We start from the raw sequence: 14,948 nt of genomic DNA, 5'->3' as shown, positions 1-14,948 counted from the left end.
TTATAGAATCATTACTCTTTGTTTCAGAACCAGTACTCAATCATTAGTCTGTTATGGAATCATTAGACTCACTGTTAGAGAACCACTATTCAGTATTACCCCTTTAGGAATCCAGTTATCCATTCATTCTGTTTAGTTATCCATCATCTGATTAGTATTGATTAGGAGTACATGAAATAGTAACAACCATGCATTTGAAGAGAGAAATAGGTCCTGTTATATGAAGGGTTTGCTTAGTTATGTTATTGCCATATATGTTGAAAGAGATGCTTTTAGAATTATGTATTATGCATTAGAATGTAGCACTTAGGCTGAGAGAGAAACGTGCTAGGCACTAGAGAGAATGAATGAGGCCTGGAATGACATGTAAGCCATTTAGAATGACACATTGTTATGTTTTGTAGTTACATGTACACAGGTATGCATTGTAGAGACACCACACATTGAGTGTGCACTTAGAATATGCTTGCATTATGTACTAGCACTTGGATTTGCGAATGAAGAGCCCAAACGCTAGAAAGCATTTAGCTGGCATTATAAAGCCATTCCACTGAATGAGACAGAGAAGCGCCACTGGGCTCTGTGCGAAGATGTTATGGTACACTGTGGGAAAGGAATGTAAACAGTTTCTTGGCAGGCACAGAGGTTGCCTTCGCCTTAGTAGAAGGAAGCTAATCAGCATAGCATGGCCTGGTGTTCGCAGAGAGAGGAAAGGGGGGCAGCGCCACATAGGGAGATGGGAGAGGTGTTTTTTGCAAGGAGAGCCTTTGCACACAGGCACGGAAAGAGGATTTCATGAAGCCAACAGTGGAGTGAATGGGTATGAATGGAGAAATAGGAGGCAGGCACTGCAGACAGGAGGCAATGTGCTAGTAGATATGCTTTGAAATGGCACATTGACACAGAACATGCAGTGACCAGAACACGAAAGAACATGCTACACAGACATTCAGGCACTGCCTGAATATAGAATGATGACACACAGAGAAACGAAGGAATGCTTAAAGTAACCATGGGGAATGAGTGCATCATGGAATAGTATAACCAGGGGAGAAGGGAGTTGCTGTGGAAGATGGTACTAGATGGTAATAGATAGAGTTTTGGATGGAGCTGCTCTCTGAGAGATGGATCGAGAGACATTTGGATGCAGTTCTGAGATTGAGGGAGAGGTGTCTTGGTGCAGCAGAATCCGATGGCTTTGGGAGAGATCAGAGAGCTTGGCAGAGCTTGGCAGAGGCAGTTCGAGTGACCAGATCTTGAGGGGCCTGCCACTGACTGGCTGGTTGCAGAGTAGTGGGAGAGGAGAGACCTGGCCCTGGAAATCAGAGCTGGAGACCAAGGGAAGCAAATGTATGGTTTATGGCCTAAACTGATTGATTAGAACAGACACTCACACAAAGAGCTATGGGTTTGGGAAAGGGGAAATCAGACAGGGATTGTCTTAGAGAGTGAGTGTGAAGTATGGTGTGGATTGGAGAGGATTGATCCTGCAATGAAGGAGAGGATTGCTGGATGTTGATGCTTGCATTAAACTGCATTAGAATCACGGGCTTGCATTAGAAGCCTGTAAGGCTTATAGTAATTGCATGGTAGATTTGCACCAGAAGCATAAAAGGTGCAAAGTCGAGATTCGCATAGTTTAATGGAATGCTTGCATCATCATCATGCTTTGTTGTGCATAAATAAATGTATTCTATTGTTATAATTAAATCGATTCATGTGTTTGCTTTGTGTCTTGTGTTTTATGTCCATAGGAGTATCATAGGAGTATGTTGTTAGAAGTAAGATAGGAGTAACACAGTGCACATAGGCCCTGAGATACAAAAGCAGGGGGGGTACTGTGATCCACCCCCCCAGGAGATTGTCTAAGATTGTCTAAGACCGGTTCATGGTTGCCCGGGGGGGCAAGATCAGGATAGGGATTTGTTTTACGAACTAACAGACATCTTGGCCATCACAGATTCCTAGCTACACCAAGCATCAGGACCAGCCATCTCTTTAGCACTCCCACAAGGACACTCGATCTACAGACAAGATAGAACTACAACCAAAGGTGGAGGTGTATCCTTCATAGTAAAAGATTCCCTGACCATAAGAGAAACTGCCTCAAACCTTGGTGAAAACACCGACTGCCTCACTATCAAGATAGCCACATCAGCCAATAACACAATCACCATCCACCTAGTCTACCGGCCTCCAGGCCCCTTAGCCAATTTCCACAACAACCTTATGCACCTTGCAAGTGACAACATTAAAACCTCTTCCAAAATACTTGTTTTAGGTGACCTCAATCTGGGCCTAACTGGCCATAAAGACAAACCAGCAAAAGACCTAGCCGTAGCTCTCTCTGAACTCGGCTTCCAGCAAAGAAACCTCACACCTACACACTGCAAAGGTCACACACTTGCCACAATTGCCAAGCAGATGTCAGCTCTAATACCCCCTGTTCCCTGGTCTGACCACCACCTCATCCACTTCTTTATTCCCACGCGCACCAACACAACCAAATCTAACGCTTCCATCCCTGAGGCTCTAGCCAGGAGTCCCTGAAACCTAACCAAAGAGAACATCCTCCCTCTCTTAAAAATACCACCTCTCCTTCAACCCACCTCCACTGACCCCACGGTACTCGCAGTCACATACAACTCCATCATGGAATCTGCCATTGAAACCATTGCACCTCTACAAAACAAAAAAGCCAAAAAAATAAAACACAATAACACAAGGTTCACCAATGAACTCAAAGAACTCCGAACACAAAAACGCAAAGCTTTGAAGAATTGGCTAGGCTCCCCACATGATACCACACGGTCAGCCTACAAAGCTATTGCCGCCACCTATAAAAAAGCCATAACATCCGCCAAATCCTCATCTTACAACAACAGAATCACTAATGCCACCTCCAAATCCAAAGAATTGTTCGCTATATACAGAGAACTCTCCATCGCAGACACCAAATCGCTAGAAATCACCGAAGACGCTGCCTGGTGTACTAGTGTGCAAACAGGTTTACTAAGTAAAATTGAAAAACTACAGGTCAAGATCCAGGAACACCACAAAAACCTCTCCAATCTCATTAATCTCACCCCCCGACTGAAATCAAGACCAACCCACAAACAATCAAACCATTTTCGTTCAGGGAAGTTACAACATCTGAGGTAATAGAAATAGTTAAAAAAAATCAAACCTTCCAACTGCAAAGGCGATGCATGCCCCGCCAAACTAGTCAAAGAGTGCACCGAAACCCTAGCCACCTTCCTCAAAACCTTTATCAATGCCTCTTTCAACTCCAACACCATCTCTGACTGCCTTAAAGAGGCCTGGGTACGTCCACTACTGAAGAAACCCACACTAGACCCTGAAATAGCTACTAACTACAGGCCCATCACCACCGTACCATTCTTGCTTAAGATCCTGGATAAGGTAGCGTATACTCAAATTCAACAATTCCTAGAAGAAAATAAAATCCTAGGCAAAAGACAATCTGGATTCCGCCCTGGTCATGGCACAGAATCCGCACTACTAGATCTAAAAATTCAACTCAGAGACATCATGGATAAAGGGAAACCGGCACTCCTCCTCTTATTAGACTTGTCCGCAGCCTTCAACCTCGTTAACCATGATATCCTAGGTAAGCAACTAAAAAATGTGGCCCATTTCTCTCCTGAAGCTACAGCATGGATTGACTCTTTCCTCCGTGGCAGACTCATGAGAGTGTTCTCTGACTCTGCCTCTGCCCAACCCACTAACATTCATTGTGGAGTTCCACAAGGCTCTTGCACGGCACCCACACTCTACAACATTTTTACCCTCCCACAATTCAATGACCTCGATAGTTGCAACATAGCCTACACCAACTATGCTGAGGACACAAAAGTCTTAATCCCACTCAGCGGCATCTATGAACAAGATGCAACTACCCTAACTAACATCTACACTGCAATCCAAACCTGGATGGCAGCAAACGGACTGTGCCTCAATGGAGACAAGACTGAGATAATTGTAGTAAGCACCAAAGAAACTCTAAACAAACTATCACCACACTACAACTCCTTCACTGTCGACAACACTACTATTACAGTATCGTCAGCAGTCAAAACACTAGGGGTATATCTCGACTCCTCCCTATCTATGACCCGACAGGTGAATGCCATAGCCTCGTCTGCAGCTGTCACCACAAAAATCATTAACGCAGTCAAATCCTTCCTAACAATACAAAACTGCCTATCCATTGCCAAAACCACTGTCAGCACCAAACTGGACTACTTCAATGCACTCTTCCTGGGCACCTCTGCCAAAAACATAGACGAACTACACAAGTAAGGCAAAACAACGCCCTAAGAGCTGCACTCAGTATCCCCCAAAGGGAGCACATATCTCAAGCAAGAAAAGAAGCACACTGGCTCCCTATCAAAGAGCGTATTCTCTTCAAAACACAAGCTATCACCCAAAAATGCCTCTCACTCAACGCTCCCCCCTACCTATCCGAAAGAATCACCCTCTGCAAATCCTCTAGACCTATCAGAACCCACCTCTCCAACCAGATCATCATCCCACCATTCAAAAGATCCAAAGCGGGTGGTGCCAGCTTCCAATATCCAACCCTCAAAGAATTGGAACACACTCCCCACAGTGTTAAGAAATGAAAAATCCTATACTGTGTTCAGAAAAATACTCAAAACAAAACTGTTTAACTAACTACACTGCATCTGCATATGTACCTAAGCTGAATTGAGACCATGTTCAACTGTAACCTTCTAATTAACCCGTAACTTGCCTTTTACGTTAGCATCACTATGTAAGCAGAACAAGCACACTGCATATCCTGTATGTAACTAATTTCTGTAATCAAAAAGTACTCTGTAACAAGTGCTACGATGCCATAGGGCCGATCGGCACTATACAAAACCAAATAAATAAATGAAATAAATAAAAATGCAGAAAGTAGCAAGAGTGGATCGTCTTGTAAACAATGATCTGTTTAAACCCTCGGCCCCCCTTCTTATTTGAACAAAATCGTGGGCCGACGGTTTCCAAAATCTTTCAAACCAGTGTTTCCACAGCCTCTGTTATGACCGCTAGTCCATGCCGCAGAGAGCGCAACTGGTCCAAGTTCATGAATCTAAATTCCTCATAGTGCTACATGGCTGAGAAAGTTTTATATCTTCTTTGATAGGTCTGCAACCTCTTCAAATAAATCGAGTCTCCAGTGTCTGGGGGGTTGATGGCGGGGTGGGCTAGGCCGATCGTGTCTGAAGATAATCAAGCAGGCATTTTTAAAGATTTTAAATATCCTCTGAGCTCGGGATCAAGCCTATTTTAAGTTTTGAGCTGGCTCTTTGGGGCAGCACTGATACAAATATCCGCCCCCGCTCTGAACAATGATATGATATAATAAGTCACCTGTACACAAGTGTTTCTGTTTGTCTGTGACAATGGTTGTGTTTTTAATTTCACCAGTGCCGAGGGACATAGGGGGATATGTGTTTGATCTTGGTTTGTTTTATGTTTTCTAATAACACTGGTTTGAGGGTTGTTGTTAGTTCCTAGACATAACTCTTTGCACTTGTCTGGTATGTTTGATACTAGGGATATTCTCTCAGCGGGTGTTGACAGGGCAGTAGCTGAATTAGGACCCACTATCAGTGTAGTAGCCCCAACCCGGGTCTGTGTGGGATAGCAATAGCGTTGTGATTTTCTAAATTGGTGGAATCCTCGGGGGCTATTGTGCTGTTGTCAACCTCTGGAGACGTGTCTAGTGCGGTGTCAGGCTGCACACCTTTGGATGTTTCACACAATGCATTACACAACAACCCTGTGACAGGCGTGCTGGGCTCAACAATTGCACTGTTGGCTAGTGAGGTATCTGACTATGGCCCTATGGCTGTCCCACCAGTTCCCGCTGATAAGGCAATATTATCACCCCTCAAATGTTTAATTAATGTAAAAACTGCCTCTTTCATGTCTTCAAAAGCGCTCAGAACCATAGAAACTTTTTTTTGCAGTACGTTTTTTTTTAAACCTTTATTTATTTGACTTGACAACACACAAGTAACAGGGATGTACACAGCACATTAGCAGGATACAATCACATACCATGAGCAACAATATTGGCATTTAGCGGACAGTTCATACACGTAATTGGATCAGGGTCCAGGCAGTAAAAGACATGGGGGGGCACAAACAGTCTCTGTTCACAGGGTAGCGGCCGGAGTGGAAAGCGTAGGGACGGAGGACACAGCATCTGAATCCGAGTTCATGGTGGACAATATAAGTGCGAAACGTCCGCCAAATATCCCTTGGTCTCGAGTGGGCATGTTGTAGCGTGCCCCATGCCTCCTCAGTATCTGACGCCCAGGTGACAGCTCTGAGCCACTGTGTGTATGAGGTGCTCTAGGCCGGAGCCAGTTCATCAAAATGCAGCATACTGCTAACAGCATGCAAAGGCCAGCCAACCTCCTTGAGTCACGTCCTATTTGGGGAAAGGCGTGAAAAAGGCAGCGTACTGGGGAAGGGACTATAGTGTGGTCCAGTATACATATACATATTTCTGACAAAAATTGTGTCAATCGTGGGCAGGACCAACTCATATGAATATATTAAGCCTGATCAGAGCCACATCTAGTGCAGCCGGGGAAGAGCTCGCTGAACATGTGGTGGAGAATGCTCGGGGTGTGATGATATCTGTGTAGCACCTTGAATTGTATTAGTTTAAATCGGGAATTGAAGGGTACTTTGTGGGTGCGTGCACACATACGGGACCAGCGCTCATCAGTCATTTTCACCCAAAGGTCTTCCTCCCACTTGTGTCTCAGTGCGGTAAAGGAGGGTGCAGCTTTGGCCTGTAGCATGGTGTAAAGCCTGGACACCTTCCCCTTCGAAGATTTGAAGGTGCACAGTTCGGCAATTAAGGGTTCATCAGGTGGTAGTGTAGGGAAGTCGGGATATTTAGTCTTGAGACACTTCCGGAGAGAGGAGTACTGCAGCCATGCTGAAGGTCTCCTCCCAAGGGCGAATGGGAGGGCTGGCCATTCAAGAATGTTACCCTGTACATAGACATCTCGTACATAGACATCTCAGAGCGCTAAGAAGCCAGCGTCGGCCCATCGGGAAACAATGGGTTGTGGGACTCTCGGGACCTCTGGGAGGAAATTCCATAGCGGAAGGTCCCCATGGAAGGGATGGGGTGTGCCCACTAGTTTCCAGATTTTAGACGGGGCCAGGGATGTGATAGTAACCGGATCCGCCGAACCGGGGTCCGTCGGAGCGGGTTTGAGAATGAGGGAGCAAATATTATGATCGCTGACTGTCAGTTTCTTCAGACTAACATGAGGGGGGGTCAATGGTGTTAAACCAGTGGGACGCAAATTGGGATTGCCCTACCAGCCAGCACCTGAGGAAGTCCGGGGCGCCGAATCCACCGTATTCCATGGGGGCAGTCAATGTTGTCAGTTTAAGGCGAACTGCACCGGAGTGCCTCAAAAAGGTGTTGATTGTGCAGAGTAACGATTGGAAGAAGTCGTCAACCGGCCACAGGGGGAGATTAGTGAATCGATAGAGGAGTTGGGGCAACACCACCATTTTAAGTATCCCTATTTGACCTGCTAAGGAGATCGGGAGTCTATCCCAGCTTGCGGTTTTAATGGCCAGGTTTGAAAGGTAGTTCAGGTAGTTGTCCTCACGCAGCATTTCAGAGCAACGGGAAACGACCACTCCAAGGTAAGTGAACCTGCACTGGGATCATGTGAACCCCATTAGGTCGGGAGGGGGGAGCGTGCAGTCGGTGAGCGGGAACAGCACCGATTTAGAGCAGTTCACCTTCAGTCCGGATATGTGTCCAAACCGGATCACATCCTGCAGAATTGGGGAAAGGTTAGTATCTGCAGAGCAGATATAAAGCAGGGCATCGTCGGCATATAGGGAGACAATGTCGGACTGGCCTGTAGTTCGCAGGCTTCTATGGTCATGTAATTGACGCAGCATGTTGGCAAAGGGTTCCATAGCTATAGCAAATATGACCAGGGAGAAGGGACAGTCCTGTTGCGTTCCTCTGGCTATCTGGAAGGGGGGGAGCATCTGTCTTCCGTGCGCACTCTAGCCGATGGACTAGTATAGAGCAGCTTGACCCAGGATCTGAGGTTAGAACTGAATTTGCATTTTTTAAGGACACCCCATAGGTATTGCCAGGATACTGAGTCGAATGCTTTCTGCATATCTAAAGTGGTGGCCACTGCTTGCACTTTGGAGTCGATCCTGCTGATCACATTGAATAAGCGTTTCAGGTTCAGAGAGGTAGATCGGACTGGGATGAATCCCGGTTGATCCGGGTGAATGACGTGGGGCATGAATGAGGATAGTCGCATGGCTAGCAATTTGGCATAGATTTTGACATCACAGTTGATTAGTGAAAGGGGTTGGTATGAGCCGCATTGGGTGGGGGGTTTGCCAGGTTTAAATAGGACTGTTATCATTGCCTCCCGGAGTGTGGGAGGGAGTACACCTCTTTCGCATGCCTCCTCCCATAGAGCCATTAGATGTGGGGTCAGCAAGGATTTACATTTTTTATAAAATTCAATGGGAAGGCCATCCGGACTAGGGGCCTTGCCGGATGCTAGTGAATTAATGGCCTCTGAAAGTTCTTCGGTGTGAACGGCTTCTCAAGGAGATGCTGGTGTCAGTGGAGAGGACAGAGAGAGGGAGGCTCTCCAGATAGGAGTCAATCTCTGATACCTGGACGCTATCAGCTTTTGAGTATAGGGACCTATAGAATGTTAGAAACTCCGAGTTAAGGTCTTGTGGTGATGTAGCCAGTGTTCCATCGGGTCTCTCTATTGCAGGTATGTTGGGGGCACAAATTCACGGCGTAGTAGCCTAGCTAACATTCGGCCTGGTCGTTCTCCTTCACCATATTTCCTGATCAGATGGGGACCGTCTAAGAATTTAGCCTCACGTTCGGCAAGTTCATGAAATGTGTCGAGCTCTGAACCCAACAGCGCTAGTGTCTCAGGAGAGTGATTTGCATCGTATTGGGCCTCAAGGGTAGCCAGGGTCGTCCGCTTCTCGTGATATCTGAGCGGATCCCTTTCAGGATACCGCTTCCCTTGGGGATGGTAATACTTCTGATGAATGCTTTAAAGGATTCCCAGAGGATGGATAATGATGGAGCAGAATAAGTATTGAACTCAAAGAATTCCTCGATGGAGGATTCAAGTTCAGTGCTAAAGACGGGATCCAGCAGGGAGTAAGGCCTCATTTTCCACAGTTTAGGGCTATCATGGTCCTCACCCCAGTTTATTGGAGTACGGTTTTAAACTTTTGACAAGGGCATGCATTTTCTTTTAACTTTGTTTTAAAGTGGGTTATTTTGTTGTCTTACTCTTTTGAATTGCAAGTAATATTATTGGAGCTGACAGTGTTTGGAATGTTAATTATCCCAACATTGTGACCTGTCCCACATCAAGACCACCTCCATTTTGAGTGTCTGCATTGGCACCCATACATACACCTGTTTCACTACCAATATTACGGATACCCGGATAATGAACATCAAATACAGACACTGTCACTTACTCCTGTTTTTCAGTTGTACCAACATTATCACTAGCCAGAATTGTGAGGGGGACGTTAGGATGTATTTTAACGGCTGTATCGCTGCTAGTGTGCAATGTTGATGCAAGCTCAGGGTGGGGCATCAGCCTGGCACTGACACCACCTGGTCATTTGCAATGTTAACAACCCCAACACTATATTCCTCCCTATCATTGTGCACACTCCTCTCTTAAGCACCAGTAGGGGTAATCTTAATAACGTCAGTATCGTGAGTGTCAACAGTATCAATACATACACCTGTCTCACTGCCAATGCTAACAATGCCAGCATCCTTAAGAAGCATCTCAAGGGCTGTAGAACAATTAGTAGTTAATAGGTATAACAGCAGTAAATTCCAGTTGTACATATCCCACATCCCCCTCACCAACACCTGTGTCTTCCTGCAGAGGCGTTTCAACAAGGGCTCAATAATGGAATGGTAGAGGTAGTGGTATTGAGCCCCAACTGGCGCTACCATTGTCCTGTAGGTTTCAAACCCCCTCACTATTTCACAGTGACTCTGTCGTCCATACATTTTAAATCATCTAGGTCACACAGGCGATGCACCCGTCCTAGCTGAGTGTCTGAGAGCTGGTTGTTTGAAACTACATGTTTATTTTTCAGTGCATTAAAACATGTTCTCTCTGCATTGACCTGATTATGCACAATCTTGTTTTCCTTTCTGTATTAAACCTGTCCTTTTATATAAATAAATATTTGTTCAAAATCATAAACTAGTTTGGCTCTTTATTACATAGTTCTGTTAATTATGTATAATAACACCCATCGCTGGTTGATTTTTTTTAAAGTTATTTTATTCGGAGGTATAACGCTAGGATGAGGTGGGGAACAGCAATCCAATGCATGCTAAAGAAACAGTTTATATGTTTTAAATCACACTTTGTAAGTTAAGACACAGAGTAGAACTTTGGCGCTGTTCCAGGTGCTGGCTTTTTTTTCCACAGCTGATGCTTCAAGCTCTTAATAGCCGTTCATACCTGTCAACGTCCCTTTGTCTTATATATTTCCAACAACTTCCTGCCTGGGCATGTTCTTATAAACAACACATTTTTATTAACATTTAAAACAACTATTTTTATTCTGATTTTATTCACAATAGTTTTGGCTATCGGATGTTGTACGATGATCCTGTCAGCTACAAAAGGCGCAGTTGCAGCAGCCACCACATGGCATGGTCCTGCTGCACTTTAATTTTTAAAAAGTCACTTTCTGGGAATTTTAAGGTCTCATTCATCTGGCTAGGCTGCAAACTAAGTTAAGAACTCTAAACTTTTACAAGTATGTACACATAAAAATGGGTGCATTTTGTGCAGACTGTTGTTGGGAGATAATATACCAGCGCATACGCGGAGGATCAATCGGCTGTGATTTCAAACGCACATGTGCGAGCCCAATGCGGCATGATGCAGGTGGAAAAGAGACACCAAACGGGACATGGCGTTAGTATGAGTCCCTTTGGAGCTGCCCCCACCCACACGAAGTATTAATCTACCTTGCTCATAGCATGAATTGCGGTCTTACCTGATGGATGCTTTTCAGCCTCTGGTAAATATCGCACAACCAGCGCCTGCCCATTCCAGCTACATTTATACCTAGGGCACTCAACTGCTTCCATTGTATATGGAGCGGGCCTGCCTACCCACCATCTTGGTGAGGGATGGCCAGCAATGGTACATCCAGCAATACTGTATTAGATACCTGCCCATAAACGTCATGTACGGCTAATATAATTGGAACTTGCAATTGCCTGAGCAACACCTACCGCACATTGTGAAGACAAAGAACAACCCTATACTAATTAATTCCAAGAGTAACTTGGAATAGGCAGCCCCAGTTCAGCCAGCAGTAACATATTGGATGCTAGCCCATAAGCGTCATATGGGGTTGATATAATTTTGCCTTGCAATTGCATGAGCAACAATAAGCACACATTGTGAAAGCCGATAACAACCCTATGCTAATTCATTCCAAGAATATTGAGCATTAGCTGAGCAAACTATGCATTTATGAATTAACCTAATTCCCAGCTAAACCCTCCAATTGGGTAAAAGTAATACTGCAGTATCTCAAATACATTCAATCCAGAGTGTGTGAACACTATCTTCCATTAACCCTTCATTGGAATGTGCGTAAGATGGTGTCAGAGCAGGAATAACACACCATTGATAAACTTTTATAAAGCTAGGGAGAGTGTTGTGCAAAAAACAGAATTAACACTAACCCGGAGTGTTAATGTATACAAATCTTTTAGCAGGGACTATATAGCGACAGGCCAAATGATGCCATGTGCCATGTTGAAGCCTGTAATTTATTTATTAAACATAGTGATGCTTCCTACTGCACCCAATGCCAAAAAGAGTTACAGCATGTTCATGCTTGTGGGTGGAACTTTGTGCTGAAAGGGATGGCACACGCCTGAGCATCTATTTTAGACATTTTCATAGAGTTTATTTACAGTCTGTTTTCAATATTGTGATTGTAAAAATCACTCTGAATTCTTGAACGGCACTGTCTGTGTCACATACACATATTCCGGCGCTACCAACATCTATGCGCTATCCTGGCTGACATGCATAACCACAGAGTATTCTGAGTAAACTGTACATTTTTAAACACATCATTTAAAGCACACAGCTGTTTAGTTGAAAAAGCACAGCCTAGCGCCTTTGAGTGCTTTCCAAGCGCTATGAAACATCCTTAATAGGCCTGCCTCATGGTCTGACTTAGAAAGGGCATGGCTATCAATAAATACATTAAAAAAGCTGTATCAATGCTTGAATAAAACCACATAAATTGTACATTATTAGCAAAATACACAGAAAAATATATTAAAGCACATTTCTTAAAATACCCCAACTCACCTTTTTGATGTTGTTGAAATAAACGCTGAGTAAACAGCAGGCGTATCTGCAGACCCATGATCACATCCAGCCAAAAAGCAAGCGCTCCCCACGCAAAGTTGCAATTAGCTTGTCTGCGTCAATTACGTGACACTGCAGGGGATCATCGTGCTGGTGCTCTGCCATAATTTCCAAACACAGGCAAGCGATACCCTGGTGGTGTCAGAGACCCCCTTTTAAGGTGTGAAAACACATATCTTTTCCTGTCCATTTTTCTTATCAACACACAAAGATTTCCTGAATTCATATATGGGGTTTATAACAAACCTAATTTTAGCTGCTTCCTGGGACCAAGCTGTTTCCTGGGTCCACTGCCATTTTTCTTATCAACAAAAGCATGGCATTCTATTTCCTGCATAGTCAGCCAGAATTAGAGAGTTGTACCATACATTGTGAATAGTTAGCTTCCTGTATCCTTATATCAACATCTAAAATTAAGTTCAGCCTGCAGATGTTTCCTGTGCCGTCCTTCAGTCAAATGTTAAAAATAGCCTTGCTAACTAGCGTTGGGTTTAATTAATAATCAATGTCAGTGTGTATTTTCATGGGTGGTGTGTTTATACAGCTGTTGTAGAACACCCTGTATTCTGGTGAGCTAAATATAAAGATCCCTGTGCTTTCTGCTGCTGTGGATAGAATGCTACTCTGTGAGTCAGCACATTCCTGGGATTCAATGGGCCTTGTCATAGATAAACAAAAAAAAAAATCAGGGCTGTTTCACAGCTGTTGGTTGGGTCGCATAGGGACACATGCTGTTACGCTCACCTGGACCCCACAGGGGTGTCGATTGGATCCGGACAGCTGCGGTCTCCGTCAACGTGATGCGTAGTGCAGAGATGACTGTCTGGACTGGCCCACCTAGTCTTGTCTGCTGGAACCGAAGAAGTATTTTCCTGCAAGTGGAGACAGGGATTAGCCACCTGTGGGTTTTAGTGATGGCCTCCCAACTGTTCTCGCTCTCCCCCACTAATCACCTCCGATATCCCCTTAGTAACTTCACCTTATGTTTGTAAAAGATGAGCTCTCCATCCTGCGTGTCTTGCAGGGGCGCGTAGATACCAGTTACTTCACTGGTTTGAAGCCGTTGGGAGAGTTCCGGTAAGCATTGACTCTGAAGTCCCAGGCGGGATTGGTGAGAAGAAGGTTTCGTAGCTGCTGCTGGTGTTCAGGTAAGAGTCTGTGTTACCCAACGCTGTCCGGTAACTATTGCATGCGTTAACGTGTTGTTTTTCTCCCTCTTTACAGATGCGGCATATGAAGATATGGAGAATAATACCGCCGGTGGTTAATCAGGTAAGTCTATGGTGGTAAGAGGTATTTGTTGAATCCCTTGGCTCACCTTGTTATTCTTGTGCCCCTAGGTGCCGGAGTACGGCGAAGAAATGATGGAGACAGTGCCGGATCGAAAGATGCTGTGAGAACTGGTGAGTATGGCGCCGTGCTGGAGCTGGCGAAGCAACGCGTGCAGGACTGATGTACTTTCCAGGTCGGGAGATGAAATGGATCCGGAATTAGGTGAGGAATTTGAAATATGTTTGTTTTCTAACCTTGTCCTTTTCTTCCTCTTTATTCTAGGAGCTCCGGATTTGAGGTGGGTGTGGCAGAAGACTGGATGCTGGCTGCAGGCACGCGGGCGTGGCAGAAGACTGGATGCTGGCTGCAGGCACGGTGAGAGTCACGCTGCTGGATGCAAAATAACACAAAGCATGTGCTGCTGTTCGGGCGTGGTTTAAATAGCCTCCAAAGTAGTCCCATGAAAGAAGTTCCCCAGGACCACACCCGAGTAAAAAATAGTCCCTGTAGTAAAATAGTCCCATCCAGGCTTCACGTTGGCTTGGATTTATTTGCAGCATGGTCTGCATGAGGTAAGTAATGTCTATGAGCCTGGCGCCTATGACGCCAGGACTGATTTTTATTATGAGCCTGGTGCCTACGGCGCCAGGACTGAACCCAGACAGCCCCTAGCTGGGGCTGCTGGGGTTTTTGTAAATGTCTGGATGCCTGCTCCCGGGGCTGATGGGCTTGATCCAGATGCCCGGGGGTAGGCATCATGACACATGCAGTGTGCCAGATTGTCAAAGTCAATACGTTGACTTTTGTACGGGGTCTGTGAAACACACTTTACTTATAAAGTGAACTGTTTTAATCATTTCAAAAGCAATAATTTGTACTTTTATACGGGGTGTGGTTCATTATTTCAAAGCCAATAGTTCTAGGTCATTTGTATTAGCACTATAAACCACACTTTATTTGTAAGGGTTCAACAATTTGCTATGGGCGAAAGAAACAGTTTCTATATTTTTTTAGTCACCTTGTGTGAGTTAAAACACAGAGTAGAAGTTGTTGTTCCAGCAATTTTGTTTATTTTATTATTCTCGCATATGATACAACAGGCTCTTAAAACCCTTTGTCATAATATATTTCAGCCAGCTTCATGCC

Source organism: Ambystoma mexicanum, chromosome 6q, assembly GCF_040938575.1.
Source record: "Ambystoma mexicanum isolate Mex_15411 chromosome 6q, UKY_AmexF1_1, whole genome shotgun sequence".
In the NCBI taxonomy this organism is placed as follows: domain Eukaryota; kingdom Metazoa; phylum Chordata; class Amphibia; order Caudata; family Ambystomatidae; genus Ambystoma; species Ambystoma mexicanum.
The sequence above is the reverse complement of the archived record's forward strand: the minus strand, read 5'-3'. Positions refer to the sequence as shown.